The sequence below is a fragment of the Pleurodeles waltl genome, chromosome 11 (genome assembly GCF_031143425.1).
Source record: "Pleurodeles waltl isolate 20211129_DDA chromosome 11, aPleWal1.hap1.20221129, whole genome shotgun sequence".
Lineage (NCBI taxonomy): Eukaryota > Metazoa > Chordata > Amphibia > Caudata > Salamandridae > Pleurodeles > Pleurodeles waltl.
The window spans coordinates 1014210801-1014232908 of record NC_090450.1 but is presented as its reverse complement, the minus strand read 5'-3'; positions in this window follow the sequence as shown (position 1 = coordinate 1014232908).

Genomic DNA, 22108 nt, shown 5'->3' with positions numbered 1-22108 from the left:
CATATTGTTGACACACAGTGGGCTTACAGCTCGCCCATAGCTTATCACTGGTTTGGTGCTACGTCACTATAATTTCCTATGTTGTGGTTCGTCATTAGTCATGTCCTCTTCTTGTGTTTGGCCGTCCTCTAGAGCATGCACCAAATACTTGTGCCCTTCCACTGCTCCTGTTTTTGGAGCTACTTTCTTGGTGTTTCAGCACTCCGTTGAGTACTTGTGTGTTATTCCTCTATCCCAGTCCGTTACTTCTAAACTCCCAGGCGCCCACTCCCTGTTTCATAAACTACCCCCATACCCCCTCATTTGTGTTATATCTCTGAACAAGGAACATTGCAATTTTCAGCAGCTTTTTCTTTTTAATATAACGCAAACTGAACCATAAATGGACTTGCCACCCCCATGCCACAAGCCAATCCCCCCACCATGAGTAATCTTCCCTACAGGTCTTTTTTTGGCAACACTCGCTCAAAACTCTCTGAGGCTTCAATAATTATGCAAGTGCTGATTTCTGCATTTCATTAATGACGCAAACTGCTGCACCCTGTTCTAGCAGGAGTCCATGCGATGCGGCCCTCCCGCAATGTGTGCAAAGCGATTCCTAGGCGGTAGACCAGACAACAATATTTACACATCTGTGTCTAGGAATTATTTTAGAAGCATTTCGGGCCTTGGCATAATGAGGCTTCCCCTCTCTTTCTTCTACTCTCAGCTGAGGTGTTGCTAGGGTTCTGGCTTCAGTCGCAGAACCCAGTTTATAGCAGTAACAGTCACTAACGGGCTGATGGGAACAAACAGCAGGCGCGGCCCATGCTTTAGGGCAAAGGGGCCACGCCCCCCTCTTTTTGCCCCTCATGAAGAGTGTCTGTCTGGCTGAACAAAGGTCAGCCTGACAGACACTCTTCATGTTCAGGTCAGGCAGCCAGGAGCAGAAATGCGCGATTTGCGCAGACTCCTGGCTGCCTGAGGTAAACTTTGCTGTGCTGAAGAGGTCACAGCTCCTGGGGTGTGACCTCGTTGGCTCAGCAAAGGTGCCTCAAGGTCCTCCCACCCGGTGATGAGGGGAAGCGTCACCCATTGACTCCGACCTGGGTGCTTCAGGTTAAAGCCCTGAAGTCTCCAGGGCGAGTGTCAATCAGTGACACCTCGTCACAGAGTGGAGTGGGGTCTGCAGTCTCAATGACCCCATCCCACTCTGTGACGAAGTTGGGACTGCTGACTTCCCTAATTGGCTGACCTAAGGTCAGCCAGAGAGGGAAGGCAACAGTTCCAACCCTCCTGGGACCTCTGAGCTGAAGGTAAGTGTGTGTGTGTGTTTTTTAAGTGAATGTTTGGTGTATGCATTTATGTGTGCTTCCCTCCCGCCCCCCTCCCTCCTAAAATTACCGGCTGCCATTGACAAACAGGCAGTACTGCTGGTTCGGCTAGACTTGGTAACATGGTTTTTAAACCAAATGCAAGGAATTCTGCTTTACTAGAGGAAGGAGTGGGCTAGAAGGATGATGGACTTAAACTAAAAATGTACCTGAGTACAGTGTTAACTATATTGCTTAACATGTGACTAAATAAATAAATAAATACATAAAGACTTAGATAAACATAAAAAAATATTAATTTGAGACTCCATGTTTTTTTCTCAGAAGGCCATTGCTTCCCCTGCAGAATCTGATAGACAGAGTCTGGTATGCCACATGCCAAGAATGTCTCCTTTTAATCTGTTTTTATGCCTCTTTCTTCCACCTCTACGTTTCCCGCCTCTCTAGGTTCTTTTTCATCTCTACTTTCTCCCTTTGTCACTGTTTTTCTATCCTTCTCTTTATCCTTTTTTCCTTTTCTGTCTTTTCCACTCCTGCTCTAGGTCAATGTCTGATGATGAAAAATAAGCTGCAGTCCTCAAAAAACATTGGCAAAGCCAATAGGTCTCACGTACAAGAGCTAGTGGCTTTGGCAATGTTTTGTAGCCGTGGTGTCCAACAGCGCAGATGCTGTGCTGTTTGGCTAAAACTGATTTTGAAAAGTGCAATGAGAGGGCAATTTCCTTTGTCAATGTCTTTTAACCAAGTTGTATAGTCGCATGGCTGTTGTTCAACGTAACTGGAAGTCAGGCAAAGAAGCACCATGACACTTCTATACAACATAGCTGGAAGTCAGGCAAAGAAGCACTATGACACTTCTTTACAACATAACTGGAAGTCAGGCAAAGAAGCACCATGGCACTTCTATACAACATAGCTAGAAGTCAGGCAAAGAAGCACTATGACACTTCTTTACAACATAGCTGGAAGTCAGGCAAAGAAGCGCCATGACACGTCTATACAACATAGCTGGAAGTCAGGCAAAGAAGCGCTATAACACTTCTATACAACAGAGCTGGAAGTCAGGCAAAGAAGCGCTATGAGACTTCTATACAACATAGCTGGAAGTCAGGCAAAGAAGCGCTATGACAATTCTATAAAAGATAGCTGGAAGTCAGGCAAAGAAGCGCTATGAGACTTCTATACAACAGAGCTGGAAGTCAGGCAAAGAAGCGCCATGACACGTCTATACAACATAGCTGGAAGTCAGGCAAAGAAGCGCTATAACACTTCTATACAATAGAGCTGGAAGTCAGGCAAAGAAGCACTATGAGACTTCTATACAACATAGCTGGAAGTCAGGCAAAGAAGCGCTATGACACTTCTATAAAAGATAGCTGGAAGTCAGGCAAAGAAGCGCTATGAGACTTCTATACAACAGAGCTGGAAGTCAGGCAAAGAAGCGCCTTGACACTTCTATACAACGTAGCTGGAAGTCAGGCAAAGAAGCGCCATGGAACTTCTATACAACATAACTGGAAGTCAGGCAAAGAAGCACTATAACACTTCTATACAACGTAGCTGGAAGTCAGGAAAAGAAGCGCCATGACACTTGTATACAACATAACTGGAAGTCAGCCAAAGAAGCGCTATAACACTTCTATACAACAGAGTTGGAAGTCAGGCAAAGAAGCGCCATGACACTTCTATAAAAGATAGCTGGAAGTCAGGCAAAGAAGCGCTATGACAGTTATATACAACGTAGCTGGAAGTCAGGCAAAGAAGCGCTATAACACTTCTATACAACAGAGCTGGAAGTCAGGCAAAGAAGCGCTATGAGACTTCTATACAACATAGCTGGAAGTCAGGCAAAGAAGCGCTATGACACTTCTATAAAAGATAGCTGGAAGTCAGGCAAAGCACTATGACACTTCTATACAACATAGCTGGAAGTCAGGCAAAGAAGCACCATGACACTTCTATACAACATAGCTGGAAGTCAGGCAAAGAAGCACTATGACACTTCTTTACAACATAGCTGGAAGTCAGGCAAAGAAGCGCCATGACACGTCTATACAACATAGCTGGAAGTCAGGCCAAGAAGCGCTATAACACTTCTATACAACAGAGCTGGAAGTCAGGCAAAGAAGCGCTATGAGACTTCTATACAACATAGCTGGAAGTCAGGCAAAGAAGCGCTATGACACTTCAATAAAAGATAGCTTGTAGGAGGCTGGACTGGCTTGTAGTGAGTACCAAGGGGTACTTGCACCTTGCACCAGGCCCAGTTATCCCTTATTAGTGTATAGGGTGTCTAGCAGCATAGGCTGATAGATAATGGTAGCTTAGCAGAGCAGCTTAGGCTGAACTAGGAGACGAGTGAAGCTCCTACAGTACCACTAGTGTCATATGCACAATATCATAAGAAAACACAATACACAGATATACTAAAAATAAAGGTACTTTATTTTTATGACAATATGCCAAAAGTATCTCAGTGAGTACCCTCAGTATGAGGATAGCAAATATACACAAGATATATGTACACAATACCAAAATATGAAGTAATAGTATTAGAAAACAGTGCAAACAATGTATAGTTACAATAGGATGCAATGGAGACACATAGGGATAGGGGCAACACAAACCATATACTCCAAAAGTGGAATGCGAACCACGAATGGACCCCAAACCTATGTGACCTTGTAGAGGGTCGCTGGGACTATTAGAAAATAGTAAGGGTTAGAAAAATAGCCCACCCCAAGACCCTGAAAAGTGAGTGCAAAGTGCACTAAAGTTCCCCAAAGGACATAGAAGTCGTGATAGGGGAATTCTGCAGGAAAGACACAAACCAACAATGCAACAACAATGGATTTCCAGTCGTGGGTACGTGTGGAACAAGGGGACCAAGTCCAAAAGTCACAAGCAAGTCGGAGATGGGCAGATGCCCAGGAAATGCCAGCTGTGGGTGCAAAGAAGCTGCTACTGGACAGTAGAAGCTTAGGTTTCTGCAGGAACGACAAGGGCTAGAGACTTCCCCTTTGGAGGACGGATCCCTCACGCCGTGGAGAGTCGGGCAGAAGTGTTTTCCTGCCGAAAGACCGCCAACAAGCCTTGCTAGCTGCAAATCGTGCGGTTAGTGTTTTTGGATGCTGCTGTGGCCCAGGAGGGACCAGGATGTCACCAATTGCGTCAGAGGACAGAAGGGGCATCGAGCAAGACAAGGAGCCCTCTCAGCAGCAGGCAGCACCCGCAGAAGTGCCAGAAACAGGCACTACAAGGATGCGTGAAATGGTGCTCACCCGAAGTCGCACAAAGGAGTCCCACGTCGCCGGAGAACAACTTAGGAGGTCGTGCAATGCAGGTTAGAGTGCCGTGGATCCAGGCTGGAATGTTCACAAAGGATTTCCGCCGGAAGTGCACGGAGGCCGGAGTAGCTGCAAAAGTCGCAGTTCCCAGCAATGCAGTCTGGCGTGGGGAGGCAAGGACTTACCTCCACCAAACTTGGACTGAAGAGTCACTGGACTGTGGGAGTCACTTGGACAGAGTTGCTGGATTCAAGGGACCTCGCTCGTCATGCAGAGAGGAGACCCAAGGTACCGGTGATGCAGTTCTTTGGTGCCTGCGGTTGCAGGGGGACGATTCCGTCGACCCACGGGAGATTTCTTCGGAGCTTCTAGTGCAGAGATGAGGCAGACTACCCCCACAGCATGCACCACCAGGAAAACAGTCGAGAAGGCGGCAGGATCAGCGTTACAGAGTTGCAGTAGTCGTCTTCGCTACTATGTTGCAGTTTTGCAGGCTTCCAGCGCGGTCAGCAGTCGATTCCTTGGCAGAAGGTGAAGAGAGAGATGCAGAGGAACTCGGATGAGCTCTTGCATTCGTTATCTAAGGAATCCCAAGAGACAGAGACCCTAAATAGCCAGAAAAGAGGGTTTGGCTACCTAGGAGAGAGGATAGGCTAGCAACACCTGAAGGAGCCTATCAGAAGGAGTCTCTGACGTCACCTGATGGCACTGGCCACTCAGAGCAGTCCAGTGTGCCAGCAGCACCTCTGTTTCCAAGATGGCAGAGGTCTGGAGCACACTGGAGGAGCTCTGGGCACCTCCCAGGGGAGGTACAGGTCAGGGGAGTGGTCACTCCCCTTTCCTTTGTCCAGTTTCGCGCCAGAGCAGGGCTAAGGGGTCCCTGAACCGGTGTAGACTGGCTTATGCAGAAATGGGCACCATGTGTGCCCATGAAAGCATTTCCAGAGGCTGGGGGAGGCTACTCCTCCCCTGCCTTCACACCATTTTCCAAAGGGAGAGGGTGTAACACCCTCTCTCAGAGGAAGTCCTTTGTTCTGCCATACTGGGCCAGGCCTGGCTGGACCCCAGGAGGGCAGAAGCCTGTCTGAGGGGTTGGCAGCAGCAGCAGCTGCAGTGAAACCCTGGGAAAGGCAGTTTGGCAGTACCAGGGTCTGTGCTACAGACCACTGGGATCATGGGATTGTGCCAACTATGCCAGGATGGCATAGAGGGGGCAATTCCATGATCATAGACATGTTACATGGCCATATTCGGAGTTACCATTGTGAAGCTACATATAGGTAGTGACCTATATGTAGTGCATGCATGTAATGGTGTCCCCGCACTCACAAAGTCCGGGGAATTGGCCCTGAACAATGTGGGGGCACCTTGGCTAGTGCCAGGGTGCCCTCACACTAAGTAACTTTGCACCTAACCTTTACCAGGTAAAGGTTAGACATATAGGTGACTTATAAGTTACTTAAGTGCAGTGTAAAATGGCTGTGAAATAACGTGGACGTTATTTCACTCAGGCTGCAGTGGCAGGCCTGTGTAAGAATTGTCAGAGCTCCCTATGGGTGGCAAAAGAAATGCTGCAGCCCAAAGGGATCTCCTGGAACCCCAATTCCCTGGGTACCTCAGTACCATATACTAGGGAATTATAAGGGTGTTCCAGTAAGCCAATGTAAATTGGTAAAATTGGTCACTAGCCTGTTAGTGACAATTTGAAAGAAATGAGAGAGCATAACCACTGAGGTTCTGGTTAGCAGAGCCTCAGTGAGACAGTTAGGCACCACACAGGGAACACATACATATAGGCCACAAACTTATGGGCACTGGGGTCCTGACTAGCAGGGTCCCAGTGACACATAACAACCATACTGAAATCATAGGGTTTTCACTATGAGCACTGGGCCCTGGCTAGCAGGATCCCAGTGAGACAGTGAAAACACCCTGACATACACTCACAAACAGGCCAAAAGTGGGGGTAACAAGGCTAGAAAGAGGCTACTTTCTCACACAACCCCCCCCCCAAACGAAGGACAATAAGGTTAACCTTGGCCAGTTGAGACTTTATTGTCTAAGTGGTGATAAGTAGAGAGTAGCTCTGCAATAGACTGGTTACTCCCTTCATCATCCACTATATGGTTACTTCCCTTTGGGGATGTAAACCACCCTGTTTGAAGTTTTTTGGCTAAGCAACAATGTGAAGATGTATTTTCAGAGTTTCTATCAGTAAGTTTTAGTTTAGAGCAGTGGGAATTGTCCACTGAACCTATTTGTAATGATGGAAATGCCAGACAGGGATGCTGTCTCAATAAAGCCATAGCTGGGCAAAAACTTTGTCCATATGGCTGGAAGAGAGAACAGGGATGCTGTTTCTCTTGAGTTGGAGTAGGGCAGGGATGCTGTCCTATGAGCTCCACACTAGGGCAGGGATGCTGTCCTAAGTGTTGTGAGGCAGTGCAGGTTTTCTGCACTAAAGTTTCTCTGGGAGGGTTGGAGGGATGCTCCATGTTAACTAAAATGGTGCTCTTTTTCTCACCAATGTTAGTTATCCCACAGAGAGGTACTTCTACCTCAGGGAGTACAGGTTTGCCAACTGATGATTCCCTTGGAACAGGTGCCACCCCAGGAGAGGTTTCCCACCACAGGAATGGTATCCTGAATGGCAGGGTGGTTAGGGGATACTGTGATACCCCTTTTACCTGTTGTTGGAGAGGGATCCTGAGTTTTCAGGCCTTCTCTCCTTTGCTTTTTCATTTCAGTAGAAATGAGAGGGAACAATTCCTCTGGGATGCCCAGCATGGCTGCATGTGCACAAAACTCTACATCAGCCCAACCTGAGGCCTCTAGGTCATTACCTAAGAGACAGTCTACAGGTAAGCTAGGTGATACCACCACCTGCTTAGGGCCAGTAACTCCACCCCAACTAAACTGAATTATAGCTAAGGGAAGAAACTTAGTGGAGTTATGGACATCAATAATCTTATACTGTTGTCCAATGATGTGTTGATCAGGGTGCACTAGGTTTTCAGTCACCAAAGTGATACTGGCACCTGTGTCTCTGTAGGCCAAGGCCTCAACACCATTTATTGAAACTGTCTGCCTGTACTTATCCATTGTAAGGGGACAAGCAGCCAGTGTGGCAAGGCCAATGCCTCTAGGTGTGACAGAAACTGTCTTGGGACTGACTACCCCAGTTTCTACTATGGACCCATAAGTGAACCCAACTACACCCTTAACTTGACTGTTGCCAGCAGTCCCACCACTAGTACCACTATTGCTAGGGGCACTAGAGCTTGATGTATTAGTGGTGGTAGGCTCAGGGGGTTTACCTGGACAGGACTTATCCCCTGGCCTATGGCCTCTGTTTTTACACACAAAGCACCAAGGCTTTTTAAATTGTGTAGGTTGAGAAGAAGAGGAAGAATTTGTTTTATCCCCACCCCCTGAAGAGTGTTTAAGATTTGAAGTGGGATCTTTGGTTTTACCCTTGTCCCCATGCTTATCTTGAGATTTTTCACCATCTTTCTTCTAATTGTTCTCTTTGTCACCCCCTGTATGAACTTTTCTGTTCACCCTTGTTCTGACCCATTTGTCTGCCTTCTTTCCCAATTCTTGGGGAGAGGTCAGATCAGAGTCTACCAGGTACTGGTGCAACAAATCAGACACACAATTATTAAGAATATGCTCTCTCAGGATCAAGTTATACAGGCTGTCATAATCAGTAACTTTACTGCCATGTAACCACCCCTCCAAGGCCTTCACTGAATGGTCAATGAAATCAACCCAGTCTTGTGAAGACTCCTTTTTGGTCTCTCTGAACTTTATCCTGTATTGTTCAGTGGTTAAGCCATAACCATCCAGGAGTGCATTCTTAAGAACTTTGTAATCATTGGCTTCTTTTTCTTTCACAGTAAGGAGCCTATCCCTACCTTTTCCACTAAATGATAGCCATAGGATAGCAGCCCACTGCCTTTGAGGGACATCCTGTACAGCACAGGCCCTCTCAAGTGCAGCAAACCACTTGTTAATGTCATCCCCCTCCTTGTAAGGGGGAACTATCTTGTGCAGATTCCTGGAATCATGCTCTTTTGCAGGATGACTATGGGGAATACTGCTGCTGCCACCATGGGTTTCTAAACCCAACTTCTGTCTTTCCTTCTCTACTTCTAAGGTCTGTCTATCCAAATCCAGCTGTTGCTTCTTGAGCTTCAGTCTGGTTTGTTCCACTCTCAATCTATTGAGCTCCCTTTCTAACAATCTGTCATCAGGGTGGGTGGGAGGGACATGCCTTTGTAGTGTGGTCAGTTTTACGTATATTTTGCGCATTAGCTTCAGGCCTTAGGCCTCTGTGCACTTTGCCCTAAATATATTTTATTCATTTGCTAACAGCTTAGAGCCTCTGTGCACTTTGCTCTAAATGCTTTCTATTAGGCTTCGTACTGTTATTTTACAGAATAGCCAGTTCTACGGTGTTGTTTTTTATTCATATCACACTGTTTTGCCTACTTCAGCACTGGAGTTCTTCATAACATATTCACTCTGTGCTTTAGTCAAGGATACAGTCTGGTACATTGCCGATAGACGTGGTAGGAGTCTAGACTTGCCATTCCTGCGTAGGAACATTTTGTGATCACGATGACATGTTAGTTATAAAATCACTTCCTTGTCCCAATACATGGAAGAGGGAGATTCCGACCAGGGAACCACAACTAGACGCTGACTGCCTCGTTGCAGATGCTGAACCAGATCACAGGCCTTTGCTCAGGTATGAGTGTGTCCGTCTCCCTAGTGATACAGAAAGGCAAGCTGAAAGCTTAACATGCTGTGCTCTAAATAGAACAAGCAGAGGGAGAGTAGAAACGGTTAGGAATTATGATAGCTTTATTTCTATGTTTTACTATACTGGTTACTATATCAATCCTACTATGTTGTATTGTTCTGGTTATTGCGGCTCACGCCTTAATATCTAAAATACAGTCGTTTTATTAAAACATTATATAAAACTTATACTGTCTTTGTCATTTGTATATGAGACCATATAGTGAATGAGAGAGTTGGTTTGGATCTGAGTGACCACGACTTCCCTGAGAAGTTCCAAAGATGTCATGCGCTCGGCTGCCCAATCATTTCTTCCCCGTGGGAGAAATGAGGCACTGCTAGTTAGCCGGAGCAACAACCGGATTTAGGGTGACAGAGTTCCTTACACGTGGGTCAGACTCAGTCCCCCACACCGTTATCGATCCTGCTGCCTAGAAATCCAGTAGTCTCATTTAGGATAATGAGAGCCCACGCGACATGGCGGCGCCAACGTTTGGTCTGGCTCTAATGTTTGGGTCCGACTGACTCTCTCGGTCTCGTATATATTTTGACTCCTCGGTTCCGTATGCGGAGACGTCCGTGGGGCTGAGGGTTTCCGCCACCACAGGTTGGGTACATCCTATTACTTAGTGGTTGGTTGTTCAAGCTTGAACTTTGAAAGGAAATACCCCGATATTGGTGTGCCTTCTTCGTCCTAGAGCTATTATTGTTATACTAATGGCGAATCCAGTTGTAGTAAATATACCGCTTAATATGCGATTTCCGCTCACGGGTCATCTGATAGCACATGGACTGACGGTCCAGGGGGGTCCGGTCACTTTTGTGGTGGACGCCCATGCAGCCTATAGAACAGAACTTTTTTATTCTTGGGTCGTATTTCCAGCAGCTGATGGAGGTACAAATACTTTTCACGAATATACTGTTGCGAATGTCCCTGGACAATACAGGGCTTATGCATACTTAGAAATACCTTTATCTTATCAAGAACACCATAATTGGCTTGATGGCGCCCTCCCACATTCAGTAACACCAGTACGGTTAGGTCCGTTGAGTAATGATGGTCCGACCTGGCCTTTATTGGCTACATATACACCATATCCTGGAGTGGCAAATGTGGCAGTGGCTGAAGTGCGTCGTTTATATGTGGAATTAACTGCGACGTACAGACGATTAGTTCAGTTTGTGATGCAGACATTAAATACTAATGCAGCGCGTGCTGCTCCAGCTCATCCACATGCGGTGGTGCCGGGAATAAATCCGGCCACTGTACACTCTGTAATGGGCAAGGTACCGGCTAAACGTGAGGAGACTCCATTTTGGCTGGCGCAAAAAATTAATACGCTGGAAGCAGTATTTCCCCATACGGGACCTCAGGATAAGCATAGAATTTTGACGATGTGTTTGCCGTATGGGATGGTTCCTACGGTGGATCTTTGTAATACTTGGGGCACGGTGTTTGCCGCTCTCTATACTACAGCACACGGTACACCGACTTTGGCTAATTTGCCGGAGGTGCTTAAACAAATTCAGGATGAATATGGGGCTGCCCCTGCCTTGGATTTAGGCATGCAATTGATGGGTAATTTTGACGCGGTTTCTTCTATTATTTTGAGTAATCTCAAGGGGGAGGCTGTAGCACTAGCAGTGCGAATGCATCTTCGGGACGTTCTGCAGATTAATCAGGAGCGGGAACTTCCGAGAATAATAGCTGAAACATATTCTAGTATTGGTCGTGATAGCCTAGGGGCTCGACCGCAGAAACCACAATTGCAGGGTAAAAATAATAAGGATAATTCTAAGCAACAGCAACCTGAGGGTGCGAAAAAGCGCTGGGATAAGAAACAGCAAACACCTAAGAAAGATGGTGGGCAGTCTCCGCAACTGGAGACCCCACAAAATAAGTATAATCTCAAGAATAGGGATACTTTGAAGACGCCTGATAGATATCAATATACTGATACGCGCCAATTTCGTTCCTTTCAGGACTCCTCGGAGAAAAGAAGTAAGAGAGGTGGGCGGTCAGAGCGGAGGACGGAGTACGTGAAACCGAGACAGGATTCACAACGCTCAGCGGAGGTTTCTATTAAACAAGAAGAGAAACCGCTGCAACAAAAACAGCAGTTTAAAAAGAAGAAAGTGGCAGCAGTCTCAGTTAGACATGCCGCTCAAGAAGAGAGTTCTCTTGACGAACAAGACATGGGCGTTAGCGCTGTTAGACAGCGTGGCAGAGGTCACAATAGTTCGCCGGAGTCTTCTAGAGCATCTGGAGGCGAAAGCAACTGATGACTTCATACAAGTCGAGACGGCGGATATGCGAGTCTCTGATCCTGATCAAGTATATCTTGCGACTCTACGATTAGAAGGGGACATTGACCGCGTTGTACACGCCATCTTTTGGGACCATATGGTGAAATCATATGATGTCCTGTTGGCCGAACAAGATTGGCCACCTGACTTTGTTCGCGACTGTCCAGTTGGGGAGGAGGTTATTGCGCCTTCCTTTTCACCACTTGTTCCGAGAGAACTAGCGGAGTCATATGGTAAATCATGGGCTCTAGCACAAGCCCCCGCCCTATATAGAAATAATGTGGGGTGGGATAAACAATCACCTTATCATGTCATTCCCATTAAAGGAGAACCTCAGCCACAGCCGCAATATCCTATTAAATTTGAAGCAAGGGCATCGGTTCGGAAAATTCTTACACAATTGGAGTACCAAGGTGTGATTGAGCCTTGTGTCTCGCCGATGAATAATCCCTTATTTCCGGTTGCTAAACCGGACCAATCCTATAGGATAGTGGTGGATTAAAGACATTTGAATAGTCATACACGCACATATGCGATACAGAATTCACATAGCGCTGCGCTTATGAATAATATAGTGCGTAAAAAATACAAAACAACCTTGGATATCTCGAATGGATTTTTCTGCCAGAATATAGCACCCGAAAGTCGGGACTATACCGGTTTCAGTGCGTTTGGCTCTCAGAAAAAGTTTTGTCGTTTACCTCAGGGGTATAAGAATAGCCCAGGCCTGTTCTCGGCTCGTGTGACTGAACTTCTGCACGAGTTGGACCCTGAGGCGTTATCATATGTTGATGACATTTATTTGACGGACTATGAGATTCTACAACATCTCAGTCGCGTATCGCGCATTGTTGTGGGTTTTGCTGATATTGGTTATAAGTTTAATTTTAAGAAATCGAAGATTGCCTTCCTCAGTGTTATTTTCCTGGGATATGAGTTATCGAGTGAGGGCAAGAGCCTGGCGCCACATTTTTTGGAGAAATGTGCTTTACTGCAGCCTCCTAATACGGTTCGGAAGCTCCAGTCTTTGTTGGGGTTTCTGAATTTTGGCAGAACTTACATTCCTGATTATGCTACACGTATAAAACCCTTATATGAACTGATTCGCCCGAATTTTTCAAGTAGATTTTGGACGATTGAGCATACACACATACTGCGAGAGCTGCAGAATGATCTCTTAGCGGTTAAACATTTACACACGCGGGACAATAAAACTCATTTGGTCATCAGGGTGATTCCTGGGGCTGTTGGATTTACGTATGTCACCTTTAATGAAGGGGAGACAGTCCCGATAGCATACAAGTCCCACTTGTATTCTGCTGCAGAACAACGTTTTGCACAGACTGAGAAAATTCTCACTGCAGTACAGATGGCTGTGATCAAAGAAAGACCGCTAGCCCAGGGCCAACGCATTATTGTCGTTTCCCCAATTCCGGCCTTGGAGGCTGTTACAAAAGCGAGTGTTCCTAATTCGAAAGCTTTACACCCGCGGTGGATACAATGGGCTACGTCTTTGACGGCCACTGATGTGGATTACATATTTGACCCTAAGCTGCAGACTCAAGAATTTCTTCAATATGAAATAGAGTACCCGGTTCCTGCTGGCACATTACCTATTGACCAATATGAAGTGGTCATGTATACCGATGGCTCTGCGCAACCGGCGGTTGGGACTAAACAACAGTATTCTGCTGCTTGTGCGGTGGTGAGCGGGACTATGGAGGGGGGAGTTTTCTGCCCCCGACATACTTATACTAAAACCTTGGGAGATTGCACGGCGCAGCTGGCTGAGCTCAAAGCTCTTTTGTTAGCGTTGGAGCATGCAGAGCCGGCGATATTGACCTTGCTAGTCTGTGACTCCTACTACTGTGTGCAATCCTTCAATGAATATCTGCATTATTGGAAAATGAATGGGTTCAGAGATTCTAAAGGCAACACCATTAAACATAAATTGTTGTGGGGTAAGGTTGCGGGTCTGAAAGAGACGCTTCCTAAAGTCCATGTTGTACATACACTTGGACACCAGCGCGTTGGAATACACGTTGCTGGGAATACTTTGGCTGATGAGGCTGCAAAGTCGGCAGTGGCTATCGCTACTGTAGCCGCGGTAACTCGTTCGAGTTCAAAACCAGACATAGAGATTTCGGCTGCCATAAAAGCTACGGCTGATGGCACGCCATTTCCTAAAGGATTCCCTTCTAAATATAGTTACTGCTTGAGTAGTGCACTAAATGCTGTTGTTAATATTCCAGGCGTTGGTGTACGTGAGTTACCGAATAAGATTGAGAGACCTCGATTAATTTCTGCAGCGCATGAAGGGATGGCATCTGCCCATGCTGGTGTGGCTGCCACGATTTCGCTTTTACAGGCCCGTTATTGGTGGCCTGGTCTCTATAAGGAGACAAAGCAGTATGTCCTTTGTTGTGACGTCTGTCAACAAATTAAAGTATCGTCGGCTAGACGCCCGCAGCAGACTCCTCTTCTGATATCAAATAGACCATTACAGTGTGTGTACTTAAACCATTGTGGTCCACTGACACCAGATAGTGCATACAAATACATATTGGTTGCAGTAGATTCGTGCTCCAGATTTGTGTGGGTCTGGCCACAGCGCTCGGCTGACGCTCGGACTGTTATTAAAGATTTGCGTATCTTTGTCGATACATTTGCAGTTGAGGCTTTTCATTCGGACCAGGGCCCTGCTTTTGCCTCTAAGGCATTCAGGGACACCATGGCTTCATTGGGGGTCCAACTCCAATTCTCGTCTCCATTTCATCCCGAGGGAAATTCTGTCGTGGAGCGTTTAAATCGTGATTTAAAGCAATCCTTAACAGCCAGGGTTATAGGTACGGGTCGTAGTTGGCTAGCCCACCTGGAGTACAGAGAGCACTTAATAACTTGCCTAGAAGGTCACTGGGGGGTCGTACTTCATATGAGTGCCTGTTCGGAACACGAATGTATGTTCCTGATCTAGATGGTCCTGGTGTGGAGGCGGCAGAAACGCCCTTTGACATAAATGATCGTGTCACTGTTTTGCAGGATTTACAACGATTCCGTGAAGATAACTCTTCTGCGAGTGCTGCCTCCTCTGGAATTAAGGATGAGCCAGTAACACCTACTGGTTGGATACCCAGGATTGGGGATCTAGTGCGTGAAAAGGTCGCAGTAAAGAAAGAATCTGGTCCTTCTTATCGAGCACCTGTCCCGGTGTTGGGGGTGAGCGGCACGAGAACTGTGATTTTGCCGCCGCTGCAAGGGGCCAAAGGAAATCGTTTTGTTTCCATTGATAATGTCAAGGTACAACATGTGGCCGATTCTGCACAGCAGACCAAGAGGGACACCCAGTAGTTCCGGCATCCCTCTCACTACTGGGGAAGAAGTCCCGCTGCAGGTGATTAGCACCGACCATGTTTCCTCTCCGAGCTTGGGGAGGGTGGCAGATGATCTTGCGATTGTTCCACAGTCGACGATTGATATCGATTCTTTTCCTCAAGTTGCTGTACGTTCTACTGATGTTTCTGAACATGTGATTTATAGCGTAACTAGGAGAGAACCTCCATCAGCTTCCTTGTTCACTGTTGCACCTTTTGCGAGAACTGCCTCTGGCTGCTTCAGCGACGCGGATGCGGCTGTATCCAGCTCTTCGTCTTCGCTTTCTTCAATCCGAGGTCCACGTAAGCTACTAAGTTGGCTTAAACGTCCATATTTTGTTGTTCCTTGGAACTATTTGTGGCTTTTTATGGCTGTACTGACTATTTTTTTATGGTTGGGATTTGTGGTTACCTTTTTTCTGGTAATACATGGTCATTTTCTTCCTGATCGATCAGACATTGAGCACGTGGAGACTGTGTTGAGACCACATTTTTCGTCTCATATGGTTCGAAGAGACATATCCAATGTGAACATTTCTGCGATACCAATTCCGGATGGAATTGTGTGGGATAAAGTAATGTTTGACATATATGGTCCCACTGAATTGATTCAAATACCGTATGTTCTTAAGTTATCAATGAATGATATTGTTATTCCAGGCATTGTTTCTGATGATTGGGATGTGAAGACAGTAGATGCTATGCTAAAAGATTTGCAATATTATACTGTCTATGACGATGAAGATGCTTACCAATTTATAGATAATCATGGTGATATGTTTTGCTACACCTATTATGGACACCACTTTATTCACAAAGCGAGTAGCCCTAAGTCCATCTTTCATTATGTACAATGGGAACATTGCTCGACTCCTCCACCAGGGAGTTCGAAAACGTATAATGATAAATTTGCATATTTTTCTGGGCATGATCAGCGAAGCGCTAAGTCTTACTATTTTAAAGTGACACCGTATTCTAATAAGCAAATTTTGTTGAACGATACTAAATTACTGTATTCTAATTCGTTTGTATCTAAACTTTCGGTCAAAGGATATGAATACTGGTTGAAGACTGTTGACTTGAAAAGTGTTTGGGGTACGAAAAATTGGCAGATGCAAGGCAGAGATACATTATTTCGAGCATGTATTATCCCTGTGCAAATGATTTTCCTCAATGACACAGCACAACAGACTAGTTGTTTGGGCTTGGCGTCGATTAGAGAATTGACTTTGCCTAGCATACCTGTCCCTTCTAAATTAAATAACTGGCAGCACTATGTGAATGCTACTTTTAGTGAATTTACGCATTGGGTCCAGAATGGTACACTTAACGCTTCATCGTTACATCCGGGCGGGTGGTTATTGTGGCCTGTAGACACTAATCAGTGTCATCAACTTTTTGTTACCTCTTCTGGGGGGTTCAGGACTAGTAGGGCAGACCCTCGTTACATTTCACCAGAACATGCAGATATAATAACTACATACAGTGTGGGGAAACTTTGTCAACAATGGTTGAAGTACTCCACGCTGGGTGCAGTTAAGTCACACCTCAAGTTACTGTCTAATGGTACTGATTTACAAGATTTCTTGTCAGGTCCCAAGGTACCCCGGAGAAAAAGGTTCTTATACGAAGTGTATAATGAGTTTTGGAAACTTTCCCAGCAGGAGGCTGCAGCCAGGTTAAGACAGATTGATCGAGAAAATCTGCTGCAGACTTTGTCTGTTGTTGATAATGGCATGCATACCCTTTCTGACCGTGTTTACACGATTGACAGCATTGTCTCTTCTGCTATTGACATTATAAAATCAGACATGTCTTCTTTATATCATGGGCAGAGTCAGACACGATCTATCATGCAGCTGGGTTGGACTCTTCAGACCTTGAAGGCGGGTCGCGTTCCATGGCAGTACATTCGTGCCAGAGAGATCTTTATCTCCTTTAATTTAACTCGTCAACAACAATTGATGGCTAAGAAGGAAGCGACGTATGTTATGTTAAATATTGAAAAGTTGGAGAAACTGCCTTTTACGGTGGCTGAGATTCCGTCAGCTGAGTGGTTGATTCATGGGGTTATTAATTTGCCTATCTCCACTCTGCAATTTACTTCTTGTTTGAAGCACATTCCGGTGGGTAGTTATGAACTATTGGGTGACAGTTACATACACGAGGTGTGGGAGCTTCCTTTTCAGTACAGATGTGTTAATGGTTTGCGGGAAGTTTTTCTTAGCGGTAGCGACTGCGAAACTTCTGTTAGCCATTCCATGGTTTGTAAACAGCTGTCCTTGCACGGAGCGTGTAATGCTTCGATTGCTAACTTAGCTTGTTATCTGAAGGGAGTTCCGGTCCCGGTAATTAAAAACACTTTCCAGGTGCTTTCTAACGGCAGTTACATTGTTCTTAACAGCGAACGCTGCTGTGGCATGCGTGCCGGAATAGTTTACATCGTCGTTGTCAACAAGGCCGTTACGTGCTGCGGGAATGTGTTGTTTCCCCCTACTGAATTTAGGGAGGTAGCGGACATCTGGCCTCATATTGCTACTTCCAAGGTTGATTTCGACAAGTTGAGTCGGCTGAAAGCTTTATTGTTTCAAAAGCATGTGGCCCTTACATCTGCTAGCGAGACCTACGCACTTCAAGTGGCAAGGTCATCGGCGGAGATACAGTCCCTTTTGAATACTAACTTTCCGAGTCACTTCGGTGAACTTGTGGGACGTATATTTAATGCATCTAGCACTGCTGGTATTGCCCATTTTTTCAAAGCCGTTGGTGTTGGTTTCGTTCACACCTTCTCTTCCGTATTCGGTTTGATACCTTCGGCTATACACTCTATTTTCGGAAGCATTTTTGGGGGTTTCCCAATTACTTTGGCTTTATTTGCTGGAGTTTTGCTATTGTTGCTATTTTTTCGCAATGGCTGTCCCGCCGCAACGAGATCCTGTATTGCTGCTCCCGTCAGCGCAGCTGTGTCGTGAACGCATGATGCAGCGTTTTGGAGCAACACTGTTGGCTCATTTGGAGTGTGACTGGTCTTTGTCGTTCCGACCGGTTTTTGATTGTGTGCAACCCGTGTTTCGGTGCCTTTGGTGCTCGTTTGAACATGCACTGGCTTTCTGTCTCTCACTGCAGCGCTCTCCAGTGGTTGATCTTGATCTGTTGATGTTCCCGATTAGGGCTCATTCCCAGACTTGTGCACTGCGGTTGCGTTTGCTTCGTGAAGCGGATTATGAGATTCCCTTCCTGGAGGAAGATGGTTTTGTCTCTTTCCGTGGCACTACACGGGGTGCCGCCCTGAATGGTTTTGGGGCTTTGGAACACACCTGCTCCATGGTACTTTGTGGCGTGGATCTTCCGATATTGACATATCTCGAAGTGGAGGAGCTTCTACGTTCTGTTGCTTCTGTTTGACAATTGGATTTTTTTTTTCTCTCTCTCCCGACTAAATTGACACTATATTGCAATTCGCTCTATTGTCACATGTTTCCTAAATTTATGACTTTGTTGTCTTCTCATCTTGTCGAAATGTTGGGTTTAAATTTAGGTCATGTTTTTTTTTATGTTGTTGGAACCACTTGCTACCGACAAGGGGAGGGTGTAGTGTGGTCAGTTTTACGTATATTTTGCGCATTAGCTTCAGGCCTTAGGCCTCTGTGCACTTTGCCCTAAATATATTTTATTCATTTGCTAACAGCTTAGAGCCTCTGTGCACTTTGCTCTAAATGCTTTCTATTAGGCTTCGTACTGTTATTTTACAGAATAGCCAGTTCTACGGTGTTGTTTTTTATTCATATCACACTGTTTTGCCTACTTCAGCACTGGAGTTCTTCATAACATATTCACTCTGTGCTTTAGTCAAGGATACAGTCTGGTACATTGCCGATAGACGTGGTAGGAGTCTAGACTTGCCATTCCTGCGTAGGAACATTTTGTGATCACGATGACATGTTAGTTATAAAATCACTTCCTTGTCCCAATACATGGAAGAGGGAGATTCCGACCAGGGAACCACAACTAGACGCTGACTGCCTCGTTGCAGATGCTGAACCAGATCACAGGCCTTTGCTCAGGTATGAGTGTGTCCGTCTCCCTAGTGATACAGAAAGGCAAGCTGAAAGCTTAACATGCTGTGCTCTAAATAGAACAAGCAGAGGGAGAGTAGAAACGGTTAGGAATTATGATAGCTTTATTTCTATGTTTTACTCTCCTGGTTACTATATCAATCCTACTATGTTGAATTGTTCTGGTTATTCGCGGCTCACGCCTTAATATCTAAAATACAGTCGTTTTATTAAAACATTATATAAAACTTATACTGTCTTTGTCATTTGTATATGAGACCATATAGTGAATGAGAGAGTTGGTTTGGATCTGAGTGACCACGACTTCCCTGAGAAGTTCCAAAGATGTCATGCGCTCGGCTGCCCAATCATTTCTTCCCCGTGGGAGAAATGAGGCACTGCTAGTTAGCCGGAGCAACAACCGGATTTAGGGTGACAGAGTTCCTTACATGTGGGTCAGACTCAGTCCCCCACACCGTTATCGATCCTGCTGCCTAGAAATCCAGTAGTCTCATTTAGGATAATGAGAGCCCACGCGACACCTTGAAACAGAAGTATGGTGAGAATGGACAGAAGGAGACCTATCCCTTACAGAAGGCACCCTAACAGCTTGGTTAACAGAAACATCACTTCTACTGTGGTGAGAATGAATGCTTTTGCTATGATGTGAGACAACACTATCTGTATGGTGTGACTCTACATCAGTACCAACTATGCTAGACTGTCTAGTAATGGGCAGGCTCTGAAGTTTCTTTCCTGAATCTTTTCCTAGGGGAGTCCCTGGATCAGATTGGGAACCATTAGCTACTTTTTCAACAGATGGGGCCCTTCTGGCCTTATCTTGTTCTCTAAGCATGTTAAGCAATAATTCCAAGGAAGGATTCTTCCCTACACTCAAACCTCTCTCTATGCAGAGACTCCTTGCTCCTTTCCAGCTAAGGTGATCATATGCAAGTTTGGACAGATCAACATTTTGGCCTGTGCCAGACATTTTTAGAGAGAGTTTAAAGTGATAGAAAAAGAGAAAAAAGTTTTCAGAACTTTAGGAAAGACAGATAAAAAACTTTTTAAACTTTTAAGAACTTTTTAGAAAGTTTAGAGGTACTTTTCAGCACTTTAGAAAAGAGGTGAGAAAAGAAATGCAAAACTTTTTGGTTAGGTGTACATACACTGAACTTGTTTTGTACATTTTTCTCTTATGAAAAGTACAATGACAAAAGTGGTAAGTAGTCTCAAAGCACTTATCCCACCGCTGCACAACCAATGTAGGAGGCTGGACTGGCTTGTAGTGAGTACCAAGGGGTACTTGCACCTTGCACCAGGCCCAGTTATCCCTTATTAGTGTATAGGGTGTCTAGCAGCATAGGCTGATAGATAATGGTAGCTTAGCAGAGCAGCTTAGGCTGAAGTAGGAGACGAGTGAAGCTCCTACAGTACCACTAGTGTCATATGCACAATATCATAAGAAAACACAATACACAGATATACTAAAAATAAAGGTACTTTATTTTTATGACAATATGCCAAAAGTATCTCAGTGAGTACCCTCAGTATGAGGATAGCAAATATACACAAGATATATGTACACAATACCAAAATATGCAGTAATAGTATTAGAAAACAGTGCAAACAATGTATAGTTACAATAGGATGCAATGGAGACACATAGGGATAGGGGCAACACAAACCATATACTCCAAAAGTGGAATGCGAACCACGAATGGACCCCAAACCTATGTGACCTTGTAGAGGGTCGCTGGGACTATTAGAAAATAGTAAGGGTTAGAAACATAGCCCACCCCAAGACCCTGAAAAGTGAGTGCAATGTGCACTAAAGTTCCCCAAAGGACATAGAAGTCGTGATAGGGGAATTCTGCAGGAAAGACACAAACCAGCAATGCAACAACGATGTATTTCCAGTCGTGGGTACCTGTGGAACAAGGGGACCAAGTCCAAAAGTCACAAGCAAGTCGGAGATGGGCAGATGCCCAGGAAATGCCAGCTGTGGGTGCAAAGAAGCTGCTACTGGACAATAGAAGCTTAGATTTCTGCAAGAACGACAAGGGCTAGAGACTTCCCCTTTGGAGGACGGATCTCTCACGCCGTGGAGAGTCGTGCAGAAGTGTTTTCCCGCCGAAAGACTGCCAACAAGCCTTGCTAGCTGCAAATCGTGCGGTTAGTGTTTTTGGATGCTGCTGTGGCCCAGGAGGGACCAGGATGTCGCCAATTGCGTCAGGGGACAGAGGGAGCATCGAGCAAGACAAGAAGCCCTCTCAGCAGCAGGCAGCACCCGCAGAAGTGCCAGAAACAGGCACTACGAGGATGCATGAAACGGTGCTCACCCGAAGTCGCACAAAGGAGTCCCACGTCGCCGGAGAACAACTTAGGAAGTTGTGCAATGCAGGTTAGAGTGCCGTGGACCCAGGCTGGACTGTGCCCAAAGGATTTCTGCCGGAAGTGCACGGAGGCCGGAGCAGCTGCAAAAGTCACGGTTCCCAGCAATGCAGTCTGGCGTGGGGAGGCAAGGACTTACCTCCACCAAACTTGGACTGAAGAGTCACTGGACTGTGGGAGTCACTTGGACAGAGATGCTGGATTCAAGGGACCTCGCTCGTCGTGCTGAGAGGAGACCCAGGGGACCGGTAATGCAGTTCTTTGGTGCCTGCGGTTGCAGGGCGACGATTCCGTCGACCCACGGGAGATTTCTTCGGAGCTTCTAGTGCAGAGAGGAGGCAGACTACCCCCACAGCATGCACCACCAGGAAAACAGTCGAGAAGGCGGCAGGATCAGTGTTACAGAGTTGCAGTAGTCGTCTTTGCTACTATGTTGGAGTTTTGCAGGCTTCCAGCGCGGTCAGCAGTCGATTCCTTGGCAGAAGGTGAAGAGAGAGATGCATAGGAACTCGGATGAGCTCTTGCATTCGTTATCTAAGGAATCCCAAGAGACAGAGACCCTAAATAGCCAGAAA